A 16,256-nucleotide genomic window follows, 5' to 3' on the forward strand; every position below is an offset into this window, starting at 1 on the left:
ACTCCTTCAAAGAACACTTTAAAGTTGTATATTTCTACTTAAAATACAGGATTCTTCGAAGAGCAGTAAAAATAGAACTATTGGCATTTCTCCTTTTTTTCTTTCTTGCCTCTCTCACAAAACCAGCCAATATTTCAGCTCAAAATCAGAATGATAAAGGGCAGCAGTTCTCCTGTCACCAATAGCTTTCACTTTTTTTTTTTTGAAGGAAATAAAAAGGAGCTGTAACAATTTCCCCCCTTTTTACTGATAATTTTTTACTCATTTTAATATTTTATTTTGTATTTAGTGATATGGTCACATTAAAGCTGTTGCCATGACAGTAAAAGCTAAATGTTAGAATTCTTTTCAGAAATAGCCTTATTTTTTGGTCATCCCTTACTTGTGTCACCATTATGGCAAAGCATTTTCTCCTGCACTAAAACTATTGAGGACTGGGAGTGCTGAACTAAGACTTGAGAGCCGTGAGCTGCGTTTTCACCAGCAGAACCTGGGTAGTTCTTTTGCACTTAACAAAAATGGGATAATGATGATTTTTGGCCCACACATGCACCAGTAAGACAAAGAGACTCGGAGACCCAATGTCTCTCTTATGCTTTTCTAATGTACTTGTAGTTCCTCTGGACATACTAATCAGTGCTGACAAAATCAAAAAGTTTTAAACCAGAGACCGATTATTATGCTTGACTTTGAACAACACACTTAGAAATAATCACAGCTTGAACACTCAATTCCTGCAAGTGATAATAATTCTGACGGTATTTAAAGACTTTGCACATTAATAGAGTGGAGAAAGGCTCTAAAGTTTTTCCTCACCAAAGAAAATCCCCTCAAGAGAATAAAGAATAAAGATTGAATTCAGAGAGTGTCAAATTCCTATTAATAGCCAAATGGGAAATGAATGAATCTGATAAAATCCTGTAATTATTACCAGGAGATATTGATGAAATCTCAGCATAATTTTCTATTCCTAATTTCTTTTCCTATATATAACAGCCTGCAAAGTGCTTCAGGGTGCCTTTGAATGAAGATAACAGATATTAGTGTGAGATTCATCATTGTTTTGATTACAATCATCTACTTACTCTTTATAAGCATCCAGTGACATGTAAAAAAGAAATGCATTATATATGTATCAGCAAATGACATAATCAAAGTAATGATAAGATTCTGTATCATTATTTATTTGTTTATGTAATGATTTAATACAACCAGACTAGTGCTGCTGGAGTAATTTATTTTCTCTGATTTTGTTAGACATTCCTTAATTATCAGCCCAGTCATACAAAGCAAAACAAATAAAGAATGTAGTACAGGCAGGAATGGACTTAGTTTTAAAAAAGACTTGAGGAACTGAAGTTATTTTGATAATACAAATAAAACACCTACTGGACTGAAAAACTAGAGTTAAGCACATATAATTTAGTGATTAGCACTGGTTTGAGGAATGCAAACTCTAAAGTATGACAATTTCAAAAGTATACAATTTTCCACATCTCACAAGACCCAGGTTTTTACCACATAAGCACCTTTGTATAAATCCCTGCATTTCCATAATCTGAGGGAGGTATAAAGCAGTTTAGTCCAGTTAGGATCTGCAAACCAATGCCTGTAAAAACATTGTGAAGAGCACAGACATACCAAATACTAGTATTTTCTCTCATTCAAAAATATCTGGCAAGAATTTTATTTATATTAAAACTGCTAAGAAGAATGAATGTTACAAACAATGTAATGAACAATGCAACTTTGGCAGCAAATATAATAATTTGGAAGTGAGTTACTTGGAAATAAGCAAAATCTAATTAACAGGATTAAGAACAGGGCAAACAAAACCTAGGATTAAAGCAAAACTAACTCTTGAAAAGTTTAGACAAAAAGCCATGCCCTTTGGAATTATAAACTGCAAACCATATACTCTATGACAAAAGTTTTTATTTCCAATGGATTCTCAGGGATTCTTATGTCTCTTTTGTCCCTTTCCTACATGTCTTGTCACCTCATATGTTAAGTTGGTGCTAATGACTCACCCTTGATTTTTCTGACAAGTGGTATTATGGAAAATTTCTCATTACTGTACAGGGTCATAAATACTCTGGCATTAGACAGGATAAGTAAGATCTTAGGAAATATGTGGTTCCTAAAAGCAAAAGAAGGAGGAACTCTTACAGTTAAGACTGAAGGCAATTAAACTTCTCTAGCATGCATAAAATATTTTTACTTTTGAGAACACTCACCTCCTGAAAGTCTAAACAATTTGATGAAAGATCATATAATCCCAGCACCCAAATTACTAACATAAATCCATACTTTGACTTCTATTAGTAAAGATAAAGTATACCAAAGACATGAGGCTGATGGTGCAGCATTCACAAATAATCCTTGTTTAGAAATTACAAAAGGCTGAATTGACTAGATTAAATTAATTTAAGGGGAGATACACTGAGAAATTGGTCAGAAATATGTCTCATTTAAAAAACCCATCATGAAGGAGACCGAGAGAGCTAACACTGGTTCTACAGGTTCTCTTGCCTGAAACGACTTCTTGACTTTTCTTTCAAATAGGAGTTTTTGAGAAACTGAATAACCACAGAGAAATGTGAATAATTGATAGAGCAAATGTTTCTTTTGAGCATTATGTGTCTTGGTTTGAAAGACAGGTATTTGCTAAGGGAAAGCAAGAACCCCTTCCCCGAGATGGAGAGTGCAACTCTCTCCCAATTATTATAGTTTGAAATCAGGGACTTTCAGGCAGAAGATATGGGAGGAGTTCTTTACTAATATATCTAACAAGGCAAACAGCAGAAACACCATCAGCTATAAAAGCTGACCCCAGAGCAGAGCAGTGTAGCTCAGTTCCAGTCCCTTTTGGCCACAGGCTCCCTCTCCCTGCGCTCAGTTCCCGGTGCTGTGGGCAGGGCAGGGCTCGCTCAGCTGAAGGCGCTGGGTGATGGCGGCGGCGGCCCAGGGCTGAGGGGGATGGAGGAGCCGCTCCCCCTCACGGTGTCGGTCGTGGTGCTCGGCACAGTGCCCGGGGGCAGTAGGGTGAGGTGGGAGAGCAGCAGAGCGGTGTCTGACAGCAGGGAACGTGGCTCCCGGCATTGGGATTGCGGGAAGGATGCTAGGATGTGAGGATGCCCTGGGCATCTTCCTCCAACTCCAGGAGCAAGTGAGAGAGAGAGAGAGTGTGAGCCCAGGCCTCCCATCCCACCTTTCCTTTTCCAGTATTTCCCCTGTCCTCACCCCCCACCCCGCGAAAGAAAACTCTTACTACAAAAGTGTAGCCACAAATACTTAGCATAATAATGGAAAAAATTCCACAGAAAGAAAAGGGAACAATTCAACCCCCAACAATATGGAACCAGTTTCCAGTGAAAATCTGCCTTTTCTGAGTATTTGCTCATATTCTCCTTCCAAAAAACCAGTTGAGATAGAAAGTCTCTTCAAGCAGAGCAGCTCCTCTTACAATCTTAATTTCTTTAGTGTTATTTTGAAGAAATAAAGGAAATTTATGGATTCTCTTCTTTTGAGGTCTAGAAACTTTTCTGACTTGACTTTCAATTTTTTCTTATTTCTATACTGAGACATTTAAAGAATGAAATCTTGGAATTACAACATGCTGTAATTGATCATTGCATCCGTCAACAATTTAACCAATGTTATGTCAGAGTTTCAATTTTTTTTAAGTAAGTCAGGGAACATATGTGGCATTTCCTTTAGAAGATATGCTAAATTGGGATGCCCCTTTCATCTTGGGTAATTACAGAGACCGGATTACTTGGGATTCAGCTGAAGCAAAGAAAAGAAACTTCTGTGAATGTAGAGCTGAAAATGGATGATATCAGAATTCTTAAAGGAAAAACTGACATTGGAAAGGACAATACTTTGCTTAAATATTTTTTTACTCTTAGTTCTATTTCATTTGGCATTTTTAAATCAGTATTATTATTTGACCTCATAATATTTCAAAATTAGAAAATCAGTTTAAAAAATAGTAGTTTATAAAATTATTAAAAATATCCCACAATTAACAATGCCCCGAAATTTTTCTATTCATCCTAAATGCTTTGTTTTATGACAGAAATGAGAAAACTCTCCTCTGGAAAGGTGCAATTGTATTGGTTTGAAAGCAAAACCAGTGAGAGACTCCAAGTCAGTAATACAATTTAATAGGAAAAAAGAGAAAAAATAAAATACATGCAATAATACGAAAGAAAAAAACACTGACAGAGTCAGAATACAACCTGACACCCTGTCAGTCAGGGTGTTGGTAGCAGTCTGTGTAAATGGTGGCTGCAGTCCTCCTGGATGACAGATGTGGTTCTGTTGAAGCAGTGCTCCTGTAGAAGGTGCAGTTTTCCTCCGAAGATCCAGCGATGATGTGGAAAAGGTCTGATTTCCCTCTGGGATCCAGTGGAAAGGTCTGCCTTCGCATCCCAAACCCCAGTTTTTTATCTAGGTAGGAAAGGCTTGGCTCCTGCCCCTGGCTGGGGCATCTCCCAATGGGATGATGTAATCTTATCAGTCACACAATAGGACTTAATGGCCCATTAACAGAAGATATCTTCTGGAGGAAGGATGGGTTGTGAAAAGATAACGATGATCATCCCCCTGATTTTATCAGATGGCACATCAGCAGAGGATATCTCCCACAGAGATAAGGATCACCACCCCTCCTACATTTTAACAGATGGTGATAGAATACACATTTTTGCATTGTACCCCAAGACAGCAATCAACAGAAGGGCAAAAATATAATGCCCCATTCAGCTACCCGTGTCCCAGAAAGTTAAATGTCTGTCTTCGTATATCACTTTGAAAAAGAGAAACCATTTGTTCCACAATTTCTTCATAGATGCTGAACTTTCCCATGGAACAGCAGGCTACTGTAGCTCTGAGGGAAGAAAATAATGAAGAACTCTACAGTGTATTTCCACCTTTTGAAAAAATTACCGAATTTAAACCACCAAGAATTTAAATTACACTTTTGTATATCTGAATGCTCTACCATGATGGTATTATTTTACTGTGTGGACACCAGAAGCAGTTATCTAAAAAGAAATGTACGTTTTTAATATCTGCACTACTGAATGTACTGTTGCAAGGCCTATGCAGATAAATTATGAATTCTTTGCTGCATCTATTCTACTGACTAGTCACAAGCCTTTGGATCATATCCTATCAAACTATCAGACCAAACATACTTCTGGCAGGAATTTTAGCGCACAAGGATCTGTATTGGAAGAAATATTAAAAGTCTCAGAGCAGCAGCTCAGAGGCTTCATTTCTTGGAATTCTTGACAACTTTGACAGTTTTATTTTGTATGACTGAAAGAGCTAAATAAAAATAATTGACTACAGCATGACAAAATAACAGATGGCTATAGTTAATGCTGACTTCAGCCCCTATATGCCAGTTGAGCTCAATATAGTACTGAAGTGCACAACTCCGTGTTGAATTTGGTCCAGAAAACTGAAAGAAGTATGGTACTTACTGCATCCAGGAAATGTCAGTATATCCAATTGCATAAGGATCTACCACTACTCCTACCCTTCCAGTGGCATTTCCTGCAGTGTTCATCCTAACACGACATCTATGCATATACCTCATACAAAATTGAAACCAATCTATGGCAGGCACATTGGGAATATAAGGACGCTGTGATTTAGCTCATGTCTTGAGTTGCTTGTATAGCTTCTGGCACCAAATATTTTGGGAAAAGGTTTGTACTGATCTGTTGTATTGCACTGTTTGTTCATAAGTTGCACTGTTCATAGTTCTATTTTGCACTGTTATGTTTATATATTGCACTGAGAAAATGGTTTGCCCTCTATCTCCCTGGGGCTTGTGAAGTTGGTTCAGTCCTTTCTTAGCCCCTCCCTGTTGGTGGCGTCCCATTGGTAATGGGTTTGTTCCTCCTTTCCCCTTTCCCTGAGTTTAAAAGTGCCCGCCATCTTCCCTCTCTCCCTTTTCCTCCTTTTGCCATGTGGACAGAATAAACTGTGGATCATCTTCCCATGGGAGAATAGAGCCTTCTTTGGTTCTTTGTCTTTGTCTATGAGGATTTCCCACCCCTCTCTAGTCCAGAGGTAGCCGGAGGACTGGAGAGGAAAAAGGGATTTACCTCAGCTAGTACTCCAAACGTGGGGCTTCCCATACGATTAGAGGACCTACAAGAAAGGCTGGATTCCACTTATGAATTATAAGCCTTTGGATCATACAGCTACTCTGATGGCACGAGCTGCCTTTTTTACACAGCAGTCACTGATAGACCAGTAGCTCGCCTGAGCCCAGAGGTGGGTCGGTCTGGACGGGGACTTCCTTTGCAATGACTCTGCAGCGCCGAGGGCCCCAGGAAGGGGTGAGTATAGCCCCTAGTTGTGGCGGGACTGGGTTTCCGCCGAGGGGACAAAGGCATCGAGCGCGTGGCTGGAGTGGCGTGGCGAATTTTGGAGCAGCAGGCATGCGGGACATGCGGCGCTGTGGTGCGGGGAATGGCTGTAAGCAGCTCCCACGGTGGCGCGTGGAGGGGTTGTCTCAGGTGGCGGAGCTGCCACTCAGGTCCCGCAGGGAGGTCGGCAGAGTGGCGCAGCTCAGCACAACTCGCGCCAGGAGTTGCCGGCAGCAGCAGCAGCACTGCAAGCAGATGCGGCACGGCTCTTGCTGGCGGCAGTTTAAAAGCTGCGCAGCGTGTTGGTGCAGTGTCTCCTCCTACCCCAGCGTCACATGGGGAGGGAAAGGCAGCAGACCTGTCCCTGCCCTGGTTGTATTGCGAAGAAAGGTAAACGAGTTTGTGTAGATTGCTTTTAACATCAAAATGGGCTGTTAACTTTCTACACAACAAAGAAACATATATTCCCAAGTTTGGGATATCTTAAGAAGTGGTAATGTTACCATCTCTAAGAAAAAGTTACAGCAATTTGTGTGCCGGTTATCTCTTAGTTTTCCTCAAGATACTCTGCAAAATGTAGATTCTATCTCTTCCTGGGATGAAATTGGAAACTTCTTAACTCTCAAAGTGGAACAGGGATACAAAACAGTATCAAAATATTTTCCTTTGTTCATTTTAATTCCAAAAAAATTGATAGGAAGGGAAATAAAGAGACAGTCACAGCAAATAACCTAGGTTTCTTCTAACTTTCCTCCCAAACCCTCAGCCCCTGAGCTGGACGAGATGCACAGGGCACCCCAAGAAACACAGGTAACCCAGCACAGCTGCAGCTTTTCTGGCCCCTCGCCTCTTGTCCAGCACCCTGACTCTGGCAGTTGTCTGCAGACTAAGAGAGTACCTTCCCTTCACCCCTCTACCCCAGTTCCCACACCCCAGCTTCAGTGTAAAGATGAACCCCCCTACCCACATGCCAGTGACCATGTGATGGGGATCCAAAATGGCGCCGACCTCATGGGAGGGGTCCAATATGGCAGTGGCCACGTGGCTGATCCTCCATCTTACCTTTATTCCCACAATCTCGTTTACCCGCTTGTCCCCACCCCCAACCCATTTCCCCCCCAACCTCTTCCTCCCCTCGGACACTCCCCCTCCTTCCTCCATATTCGCACCCTGCACGATGTCATCCTGCAACCCCGCCCCCAGGTGTTGCAATCCTGGTTCACACACTTGCCCCTCCCTCCAGGGTGGCTCCACCTCCTCTCATGTTCCAGTTTCCCACGCCCCTCCTCTGGGCTGGCACAGAAGCGAGGACAGAGTTGCTGCACTCCCCCTCCCAATTCCCACGTGTGGGGGCGTGGTCTCCCTCCTGATTGCCACGCATGTGGAGGGGGTGGGACCCCTCCCGGTTCCCCCGCAGGGGCGGGGAGTGGCGATGCCCTGCCTCTTAGTCCCAACGGTGAGGGGGTGGGGGGCCTGCCTCCCATCTCCCATGCAGGGGGGAGTAGTGTGCTGCACAGTCCCAGTGGGGGGTGGGGTGGACCCTTTCCCAATCCCAGTGCAGAGGGAGGTGGGCCGCCTGCCTGTTGCTGCGGGGGTGAGGGTGGGGAATGCAATGCCCTGCTTCCCGGTTCCCACTAGGGGTGGGGGGCTGGGGTGCCTCCCTTTTCCCACAGGGTGAGGGCAGAGCCACCTCCCCATTCCTCCAGGAGGGTGGGTAGGCCTCTTCCTGGTCTCCATGGGGGTGGGGGCGGGGGGGTGGACCCCGGGGGATGGTATCCTGGTAATCAAAGCCAGCTGGAGGAAACCATATCCTCAGCTGTCCCTGTCATATATACTGGCAGGAGAAATGGAATTAGTACCTATCAGCCTTTCTCCTACCAAAACAAAAAGGAAATCTGCAAGACCCAAAGGGAGTTTGGCCAAGGTAGTGGGATCTTTAAGGCAATGTTGAAAGCTACCTTAACATCCCACAGATTAGTCCTGGCCGATCTCCAAGATCTCTTCCAGTGTCTCCTAACCCCCTCAAAGTTTGACCTGTGGGAAAACACTTGGAAGACATCTCTGAAGGGACTCCTGGGGGAACCTAAGCAAAGCACCCAGGATGCAACAGATGCAGATGGGAATAACATCACCTACGAACATCTATGCGGAGAAAGGGAGTGGGCTAACCCTGAGGACCAAGCTCGGGTGTTACCCAAATTCATTCTGGATAAAATCTGTGGGATGGCAGAAAAGGTTTTTAACCAATTACCAACGTTTGAAATTAAAGGTAGTTATATTAATATTAAACAATATTCCTCAGAAAGTTTCTGGCAGTTTTTGGACCACATTGGTGCAGGTGGAAAGACAAGTAGATGATCCAGTGGCACAGGCAGAACTTATTAAGGAGATGGCTCAGAGAAATGCCAATGAAGCCTGCCGTAGGGGAATCCTAGGTCTGCCTATCGATTCTTCACCTCCACTAGCACAGATGATTGAAGCCTGTGCTAAGAAAGCAGAATTCTGTGCACCAGACAGGAAGCTGGGACTGGAAAACCCAAAGACTGCAGCAACTGTAACATCAGGAGTGAAGAGGCAACCGATGTCACCAGAGCAGCTCCAACATGTCATCTGCTTCCAGTGCAAGAAGCCAGGACACTTTTCCAGAGACTGTCCTGAAAGCCAGCAACACAGGAAGAAAAATCAAAGAGAAGGAGACACCAACAAACAAAAAAACTAAGACCAGAGTGCAGGCTCGCCCAGTGCCATGATATAAATATAGCAGGCTCTTCAGTGGGGAAAGCCACTCTCTTAACAAAAAAGGGGGAGAGCTCCACAGTGGGGAAAGTCTCTCCCTTAACAAGAAAGGGGGAGGAAGGGAAGCAGGATACAGGACAGCTGGAAAATAAAAATGACAAATGTTTACTTAACAAAGTTTGGCAGCCTCATAGGTATTTCAGGCTCGTGACTACCAAAGCTTTTCTTTTCAGATCTACTGGTTGGATGGTCATTGCAGTGGACCTGCTGGACAACTCACAGGATGTGACAATAAACAACATGGGACTGGACAGCAGTGAGTATTTTGTTATCGGGGACACTGCACACACACCCCTGGAGATTGAGGTGGCTCCCATGACCATTAAGGGAGGCATAACTCACCTCATTCTTTTGGCGTGCTGCCCTCAGCCACCCTTCTATTTGGCCAAGGGGCAAATCCTTGCCTAGGCCATTTCCATTCCAGCAGAGGTCCCAGTAGATGAAAAAGCACCTGGGCAGTCTACTGGGCAGAAGTGGTTGGCAAGGACAAATCCTCTATGGCATGCAACGTAACCCGTGGGTCAGACCATCATCATGTGGAAGGGTTGCTTGACATGGGGGCAGATGTGATGATCATACCTAAAAGAATGTGGCCATCACATTGGGAATTGCAACCCTTGGTTGGCAAAATCCAAGGTGTAGGAGGGGTCAAATTGGCAAAGATCTCAAAAAGCATCGTGCAAATTGAAGGCCCAGATGGAAAATTGCCCAGTATCCGTCTGTTTGTCACTGACTACAAGTGCCCCCTGTGGGGGATAGACACCATGTCCCAGTGGGGAGGTCAAATTAGTTATCCCTAAGACTCCCCAGGATTTTTAGAGGCAGCCACTGTGGAGCATCTTACCCACAAGTTAACATGGCTGGATGACACCCCAATATGGGTAGGTCAGTGGCCATCAAGTAAGGAAAAGCTTAAGGAGCTCGAGGAGCTTGTGGAGGAGCAATTAGCCAAAGGCCACATTGAAGAGACAACTAGCCCTTGGAATTTCCCAGTCTTTGTGATTAAGAAGCCAAGAAAGAAGAAGTGGTGGCTCCTCCATGACCTCCAGAAAATAAACAAAGTAATTGAGGACATGGAGTCCCTCCAACCTGGGATACCTTTCCCAATGATGCTTCCCTGAAATTGGCAATTGGCTGTCCTGGACATCAAGGACTGTTTTTTCTGAATTCCCCTACACCCAGAAGATGCCCCACAGTTTGCCTTCTCGGTTCTTACCATCAATCGAGAAGCCCCAATGAAGCGCTACCACTGGAAAGTATTGCTGAAAGGCATGAAGTGTAGTCCTTCCATCGGCCAGTGGTACGTGGCCTCATTGCTGTCCCCGGTGTGCACCCAAAAAAGGGAGGCCATCATTTTCCAATACATGGATGACGTGTTTCTGTGCACCCCTGATGACTCTATACTCCAACACACAATTGACCTAGTGGTTAAAGTTTTAACCTCTGCTGGATTCCAACTGCAGGAAGACAAGGTCTAAAGGATGCCACCTTGGAAGTACCTGGGCTTGGAGGTCACTGTGCGGACTGTTGTTCCACAGAAATTGGAAATCTGACCCTAGCAGATCTCCATTCCCTATGTGGGTCCTTAAACTAGGTGAGACCTTAGTTAGGCCTCATCAATGAGGATCTAAGCCCCCTCCTCAATTTATTGAATGGGGAGAGAGAGCTGGTCTCTCCCAGGGAACTGACCCTAGAGGCAAAAACCGCAATCCAAAAGGCACATAAGGCCTTGGCTGAGAGGCAGGCTCACCGTTATCAGCCAGAGCTGCCTTTCAAATTCATTGTCCTGGGAAAGTTGCCACACTGGCATGGTTTAATATTCCAATGGGTCAAGGGCAGAAAGATCCACTCTTAATCATAGAGTGGGTTTTCCTCTCCCATCAACAATCCAAGACCATCACAAAACCACAAGAGCTGATGGCTCAGCTGATCAGGAAAGCCTGGGTAAGACTGTGTGAGCTGGCTGGTTGTGACTTTGTGTGTATTCACCTCCTGGTCAAACTTTCTAAGGAGGGAAAGAACTCTCCCAAGAAGTTGACCAAGGAGATGTTTGAGCACCTGCTCCAGAGTAATGCCAACCTCCAGTTATCTCTGGACAGTTACAGTGGACAAGTATCAGTCCATGCCCTGTCACACAAGCTGTTTAATAAGGAATTCCACCTCATTCCTCATGAGAAAAGGAGCCGTAGGCTGCTGAAAGCTCTCACAGTGTTCATTGACACGTCTGGGGCATCCCACAAGTTGGTGTTGACTTGGAGAAATCCCCAGACTCAATACTGGGATGTAGCCGTGGAAAGGGGTATTAACCCTTTGGATTCAGCGGAAATAAAACACACAGCTACATGGTCCTCTTTCATGATAGGAAAGAGAGACAAGTTTATTCAGAAGCATACTTGCTTAAATAGAACGACTCACAAGTCCAAGGACAGAAGAAAGATGATTGGTTCAGAGAGAAGACACCCCATTCCCAGCGCCTGGTCACGCACCACAACAGTTGTTCTATCTTTGGTATTAAATTCCTCTTTATTTTGACCAAGTTATCACCCTGAGAGAAATTCTCCCTAGCTTTCAGCTGGACCAGCTTATCGGCTGGGAACAGAGCTGAGAAGCTCCGGCCTGGAATATTTTTCAGGCTGTAATTTTCTTGCTTTCTCAATATGTGTGCCTACATTGAAAAGCTTATGTTGAGTTTGTGGAGGGGTCGCCCCAGGTCGCTGAACTGGCTGCAGTCGTGAGAGCCTTTGAGAAGTTCTCGGAGCCAATTAATTTGGTAACCGACTCAGCCTACGTGGCTGAGTGTCTACCACATAGGGGTAGTGTACAGGGCAGAGCAGGAAGTTCTCAAAGACATCGAGAATGAGCATCTCTCCAGGTTGCTTTCAAAACTAATTTATTAGTTTTGCATAGAGAGCATCTGTTCTATGTGAGGCATGTGAGGTCACATACCAATTTGCCAGGTGAAATCACAGAAGGGAATTGTAAAGCAGACTCCCTTGCTGCCCCAGCTGAAAAGGCACACCTCCCAGACACCTTTCAACAGGCAAAGCTGAGCCACCAGCAATATCATCAGAATGTGCCAGGTCTGATCTGTCAGTTCCAAATAACATGGAGTCAGGCCTGGGCCATTGTGGCTACCTGTCCCAGTTGCCAGCTCCAGGCCAAGTCATTGCTGGGTGTTGGGGTTAACCCCCGAGGCCTTGGGAGCTGCAAAGTATGGCAGACAGACGTAACACACATTCCCAGTTTTGGTTGCCTCAAATATGTACATACAAGCATCACAACATATTCAGGTTTATGGTGGTTTATGACTCTGCCCACGCAGGAGAAAGGGCTGTGCATGCCAAACAACACCTAGTGCAAGACTTTCCAGTGCTGGGGATCCCTAGGGAAATCAAGACCAATAATGGTCCAGTGTATACATCCAGGGAATTCCTGAACTTTATTCAGCAGTGGGGAGTGGAACATAAAACTGGCATTCTCCCCTCCCTCACAGGCCAAGCTGTGGTTGAGCTTGCCCATCAGACATTCAAGCAAGTCCTGGCTGGACAGAGCAGTTCAACAGTGTGGATGTCACCACAACAAAAGCTCTGCAAAGCCATGTTTACCATAAAGGAGACACCACCAGAAGGAGGAGAGAAAACCTTCCTGAGATCTGGTTCCATTCCAGCAGACACCCTGACTTTTAATATGCTTTAAAATGTTTGTTTTTGTTTTGTAGAAAAAATATATGTCCCATCCAACCTCCTGATGAGCCCTATCCAAGTCGTCATCCTGTTTGCACTGAGCAGTCTGACAGCTGCTTGGATTGTCCCTCAGCCACGCCAAAACATCTGGGTGACCCTGGCACAGACACTCCAACAAGAAAATATATGCCTGTCCACTGAAGCAGCAAGAGACCCTATGTCTACCTTCCTGGTAGGGATCCCATTGCAGCCTGGAGAATATCCAGTCAGCTTTGACATACCTATGCCTAACCCAGGTCTGAAGTCACACAGCATCCAATAACACCAAAATCATAGGCAGAGAGCTGTAATGATTAAGAATCCTGTGAAGGAGTGGTTGCCAAATTTTCCCAAGGCAGCGCAGGAACCCCAAGAATTAGAGCTATTGAGTTCCTCCCCAGCACCATACTGCATTCACTTTACCTTCAGCCCATTATCTAGCACCAAAGCATTTCAGAACATAGTACAATATCGAGAGGAATTCACCTCCAAAAGGTAGTGGAATATTCTGAGTCATGTTGCAGCAGACAACTCATACCATTCAAGTCCCAAAAGCCTCCATCAGGGTCTGTTCTTAATTTGCAGAGATCGGGCATGGGCAGGAATCCCTTCTCAGCTTTTTGGAGGGCCATGTACCATCGGGTGGTTGTCCCTGTTAGCACCCAACCAAACCTCGATTGGTGAATGGACGTGCAAAAACAATTTGGCCAACAAAATTCAAAAGAGAAGTGCTGACCAATTGGACCTAAATTATGATTCAGAAATTTTTCATTGGACCAAGTCAAAAAGAATTGCTGCTTCCCTGTTCCTTCCATGAATTGCAGTAGCCAAAGCTCTGGGTGAATTGTGCCACCTAGAGTGCTGGGTGGTCAAACAGGCAAACTTAACATCCACCGCCATTAGCTCCCTCCTAGAAGATGAGGAAATTAACAGGCAGGCCACACTCCAAAATTGAGCAGCCATAGACTTCCTCCTGCTGCTGCATGGACACAAATGCCAGGAATCTGAAGGACTTTGTTGCATGAAGCTGACCTCAAAAGCTCCCAATATCCACGCAGCCCTCCCAGACATGAAAAGCTTGATTGGACAAGTGAAGCAGAAGTCCGAGAATTGGTTCAGTGAACTCTTCAAAGGCTGGGGACTAGCAGGGTGGTGGACTTCAATAGTTAAAACAATTTTGTCTTTTTTTATTGTTCCTTTCCTTATAGTGTTGGCGTTTGCAATTCTATGTTGCTTAATTTTCAAAGCAATAAATGGCTTAATTTCTGCTACCTCAGAAGTCAACCACATGGAGTTAACAAACCATAAACAGTCTAATTTGCCCACAAATCATAAGTAGTGGGCAAATCCATTTCTGAATCAGAATAAGTCCAACGCCTTTCTCTTAACTTTATTTAACAAAAAAGGTGGAGATGTTGTATTGCACTGTTTGTTCATAAGTTGCACTGCTCCTGGTTGTCTATGGCACTGTTATGTTTACATATTGCACTGAGAAAATTGTTTGCCCTGTATCTCCGGGGCTTGTGAAGTTGGTTTAGTCCTTCCTTAGCCCATTGGTAATGGGTCTGTTCCTCCTCTCCCCTTTCCCTGAGTTTAAAAGTGCCCGCCATCTTCCCTTTCTCTCTCTCTTTCTCCTTTCGCCATGTGGACAGAATAAACTGTGGATCATCTTCTCACAGGAGAATACAGCCTTCTTTGGTTTTTTTGCCTTTGTCTATGAGGATTTCCCACCCCTCTCTGGTCCAGAGCTAGCCGGAGGACCAGAGAGGAAAAAGGGATTTACCTCACTGATCATACCCTGGAACAAAGTGCTTGATTAGAAAACCTCATAAAATCTCCATACATATGATAAGAGTGACCAAAAGAAGGCAATGAAGCAGATGAGGTGTCTGGAGCACAAGTCCAATGAGGAGAATCTGAAGGAGCTGGGGTTGTTTAGCCTGGAGAAGAGGTGGCTCAGGAGAGACCTTATTACTCTCTACAACTCCCTGAGAGGAGGTTATAGAAAACTGGGGGTTGGCATCTTCTCCCAAGTAACAAGGACAACAGGAAATGGCCTCCAGTTACATCAAAAGAGGTTTAGATTGGAAAAATTCACAGGTTTGGATGACAGATAATTTAAGTTACTTGCTAGACATCACATAGAAAAAGCATACCAGTACCTCTCTTCTAAATAATAATCTAAGTAGCCAATAAAGAGACAAAATATGGCAAGAAGTAATGTAATGTATTATTAAAATTCCATGTTACTATTTCACTATTTCATTTCTTTAAAGGCCTCTATCCCATCTGTAGGGATTTTTAAGAAAACTTAGTATTTGAACCTCTTTTTCAGTAAGCTTTCTCCATTCTACCTGACCTCAAAGTTTAATTGTACCACCCACATCTTCTGTCTCTATAATCACTTCACATTCTTTAAATACTGTATTTCAAGGGTATTGCACATAATCTGTGTCCCCTCAGAAGACCTGAGTTTCAGTCCTTAGAGCAACTATCACATTGTACTCTAATTTTGTCTCCTTCTTAACTCCAGAAGATTGCTTCCCATTTTATTTTCATGAATGTGTGGAAGAAGGCAAATCCCCAGCAGCGATCCTTCTCTCAAAGTGGCACTTACCCCATCAGGACAGATGACCAGTTATTTAGCCTTTCTTACACAGTGCACAGTTTGTACATCTGTAGCTCTTTTCTCCTCACAATGATTTCTTAACCTACTGCTGTTCGAAGCTGGAATCAGTGATCCTAGAAATTATTTTTTTTTCCTGCTTATCTAATAAGTAGAGAAGTTGTTTCTAACTAAAAAACGATTAGTAAAAGTAATCTAAAAATAAATTCTCCATCAGGACTGTGATTTTTTGATGTTGTAATAATTTTTTACACCTATGAAGGGTAGACCCTTTAAATCACCCAGCCACTGGTGAGTAGATGGGGAATAAAAAGCTATTTAAAACATGCCAAAATCAAATGGAAGAAGAAATTTGTAACAATCACCACTAAACAAATACCCTACCAAATGAAACCTTAAAAGACTATCTACAAATTCTGCTATTAAATGAATGATGTTTCTGTGTCTACTGAGGAAGGAAAGTGGAGTCTATTATAATGAAAGCACTCTAGTTAGAAGAAGAATTAAATATCCCACTACAAAACATTTTAAATATACACCCATTCATCAGAAATAATTATCTGAAACTGAATGCTCCAAGATATCCAAGCACATTTAAAGCAATGGTGCAGCACAGAGGTAATTAACAGATGTTTTTATTCATTATGTAAACACTTTGCTATCAAGCACAAGCAAAACTAGGATACTTTCTCTCTGCTAGTAAATATGCACATATATCTC

General features: G+C 43.6%; 1 protein-coding gene and 2 pseudogenes across 3 annotated transcripts in view; 2 read left to right on the forward strand and 1 right to left on the reverse strand.

Moving 5' to 3' along the window:
* CNTNAP2 (contactin associated protein 2) overlaps positions 1-16,256 on the reverse strand; it is a 1,082,030-nt gene that overhangs the window by 172,508 nt on the left and 893,266 nt on the right. The gene's annotated exons all lie outside the window — the stretch shown is intronic.
* Positions 7,570-10,309, forward strand: LOC148225213 (uncharacterized; annotated as a pseudogene).
* On the forward strand, positions 11,106-14,249 carry LOC148225214 (uncharacterized; annotated as a pseudogene).

Source organism: Sturnus vulgaris, chromosome 1, assembly GCF_052056855.1.
Source record: "Sturnus vulgaris isolate bStuVul1 chromosome 1, bStuVul1.hap1, whole genome shotgun sequence".
Classification (NCBI taxonomy): Eukaryota; Metazoa; Chordata; class Aves; order Passeriformes; family Sturnidae; genus Sturnus; species Sturnus vulgaris.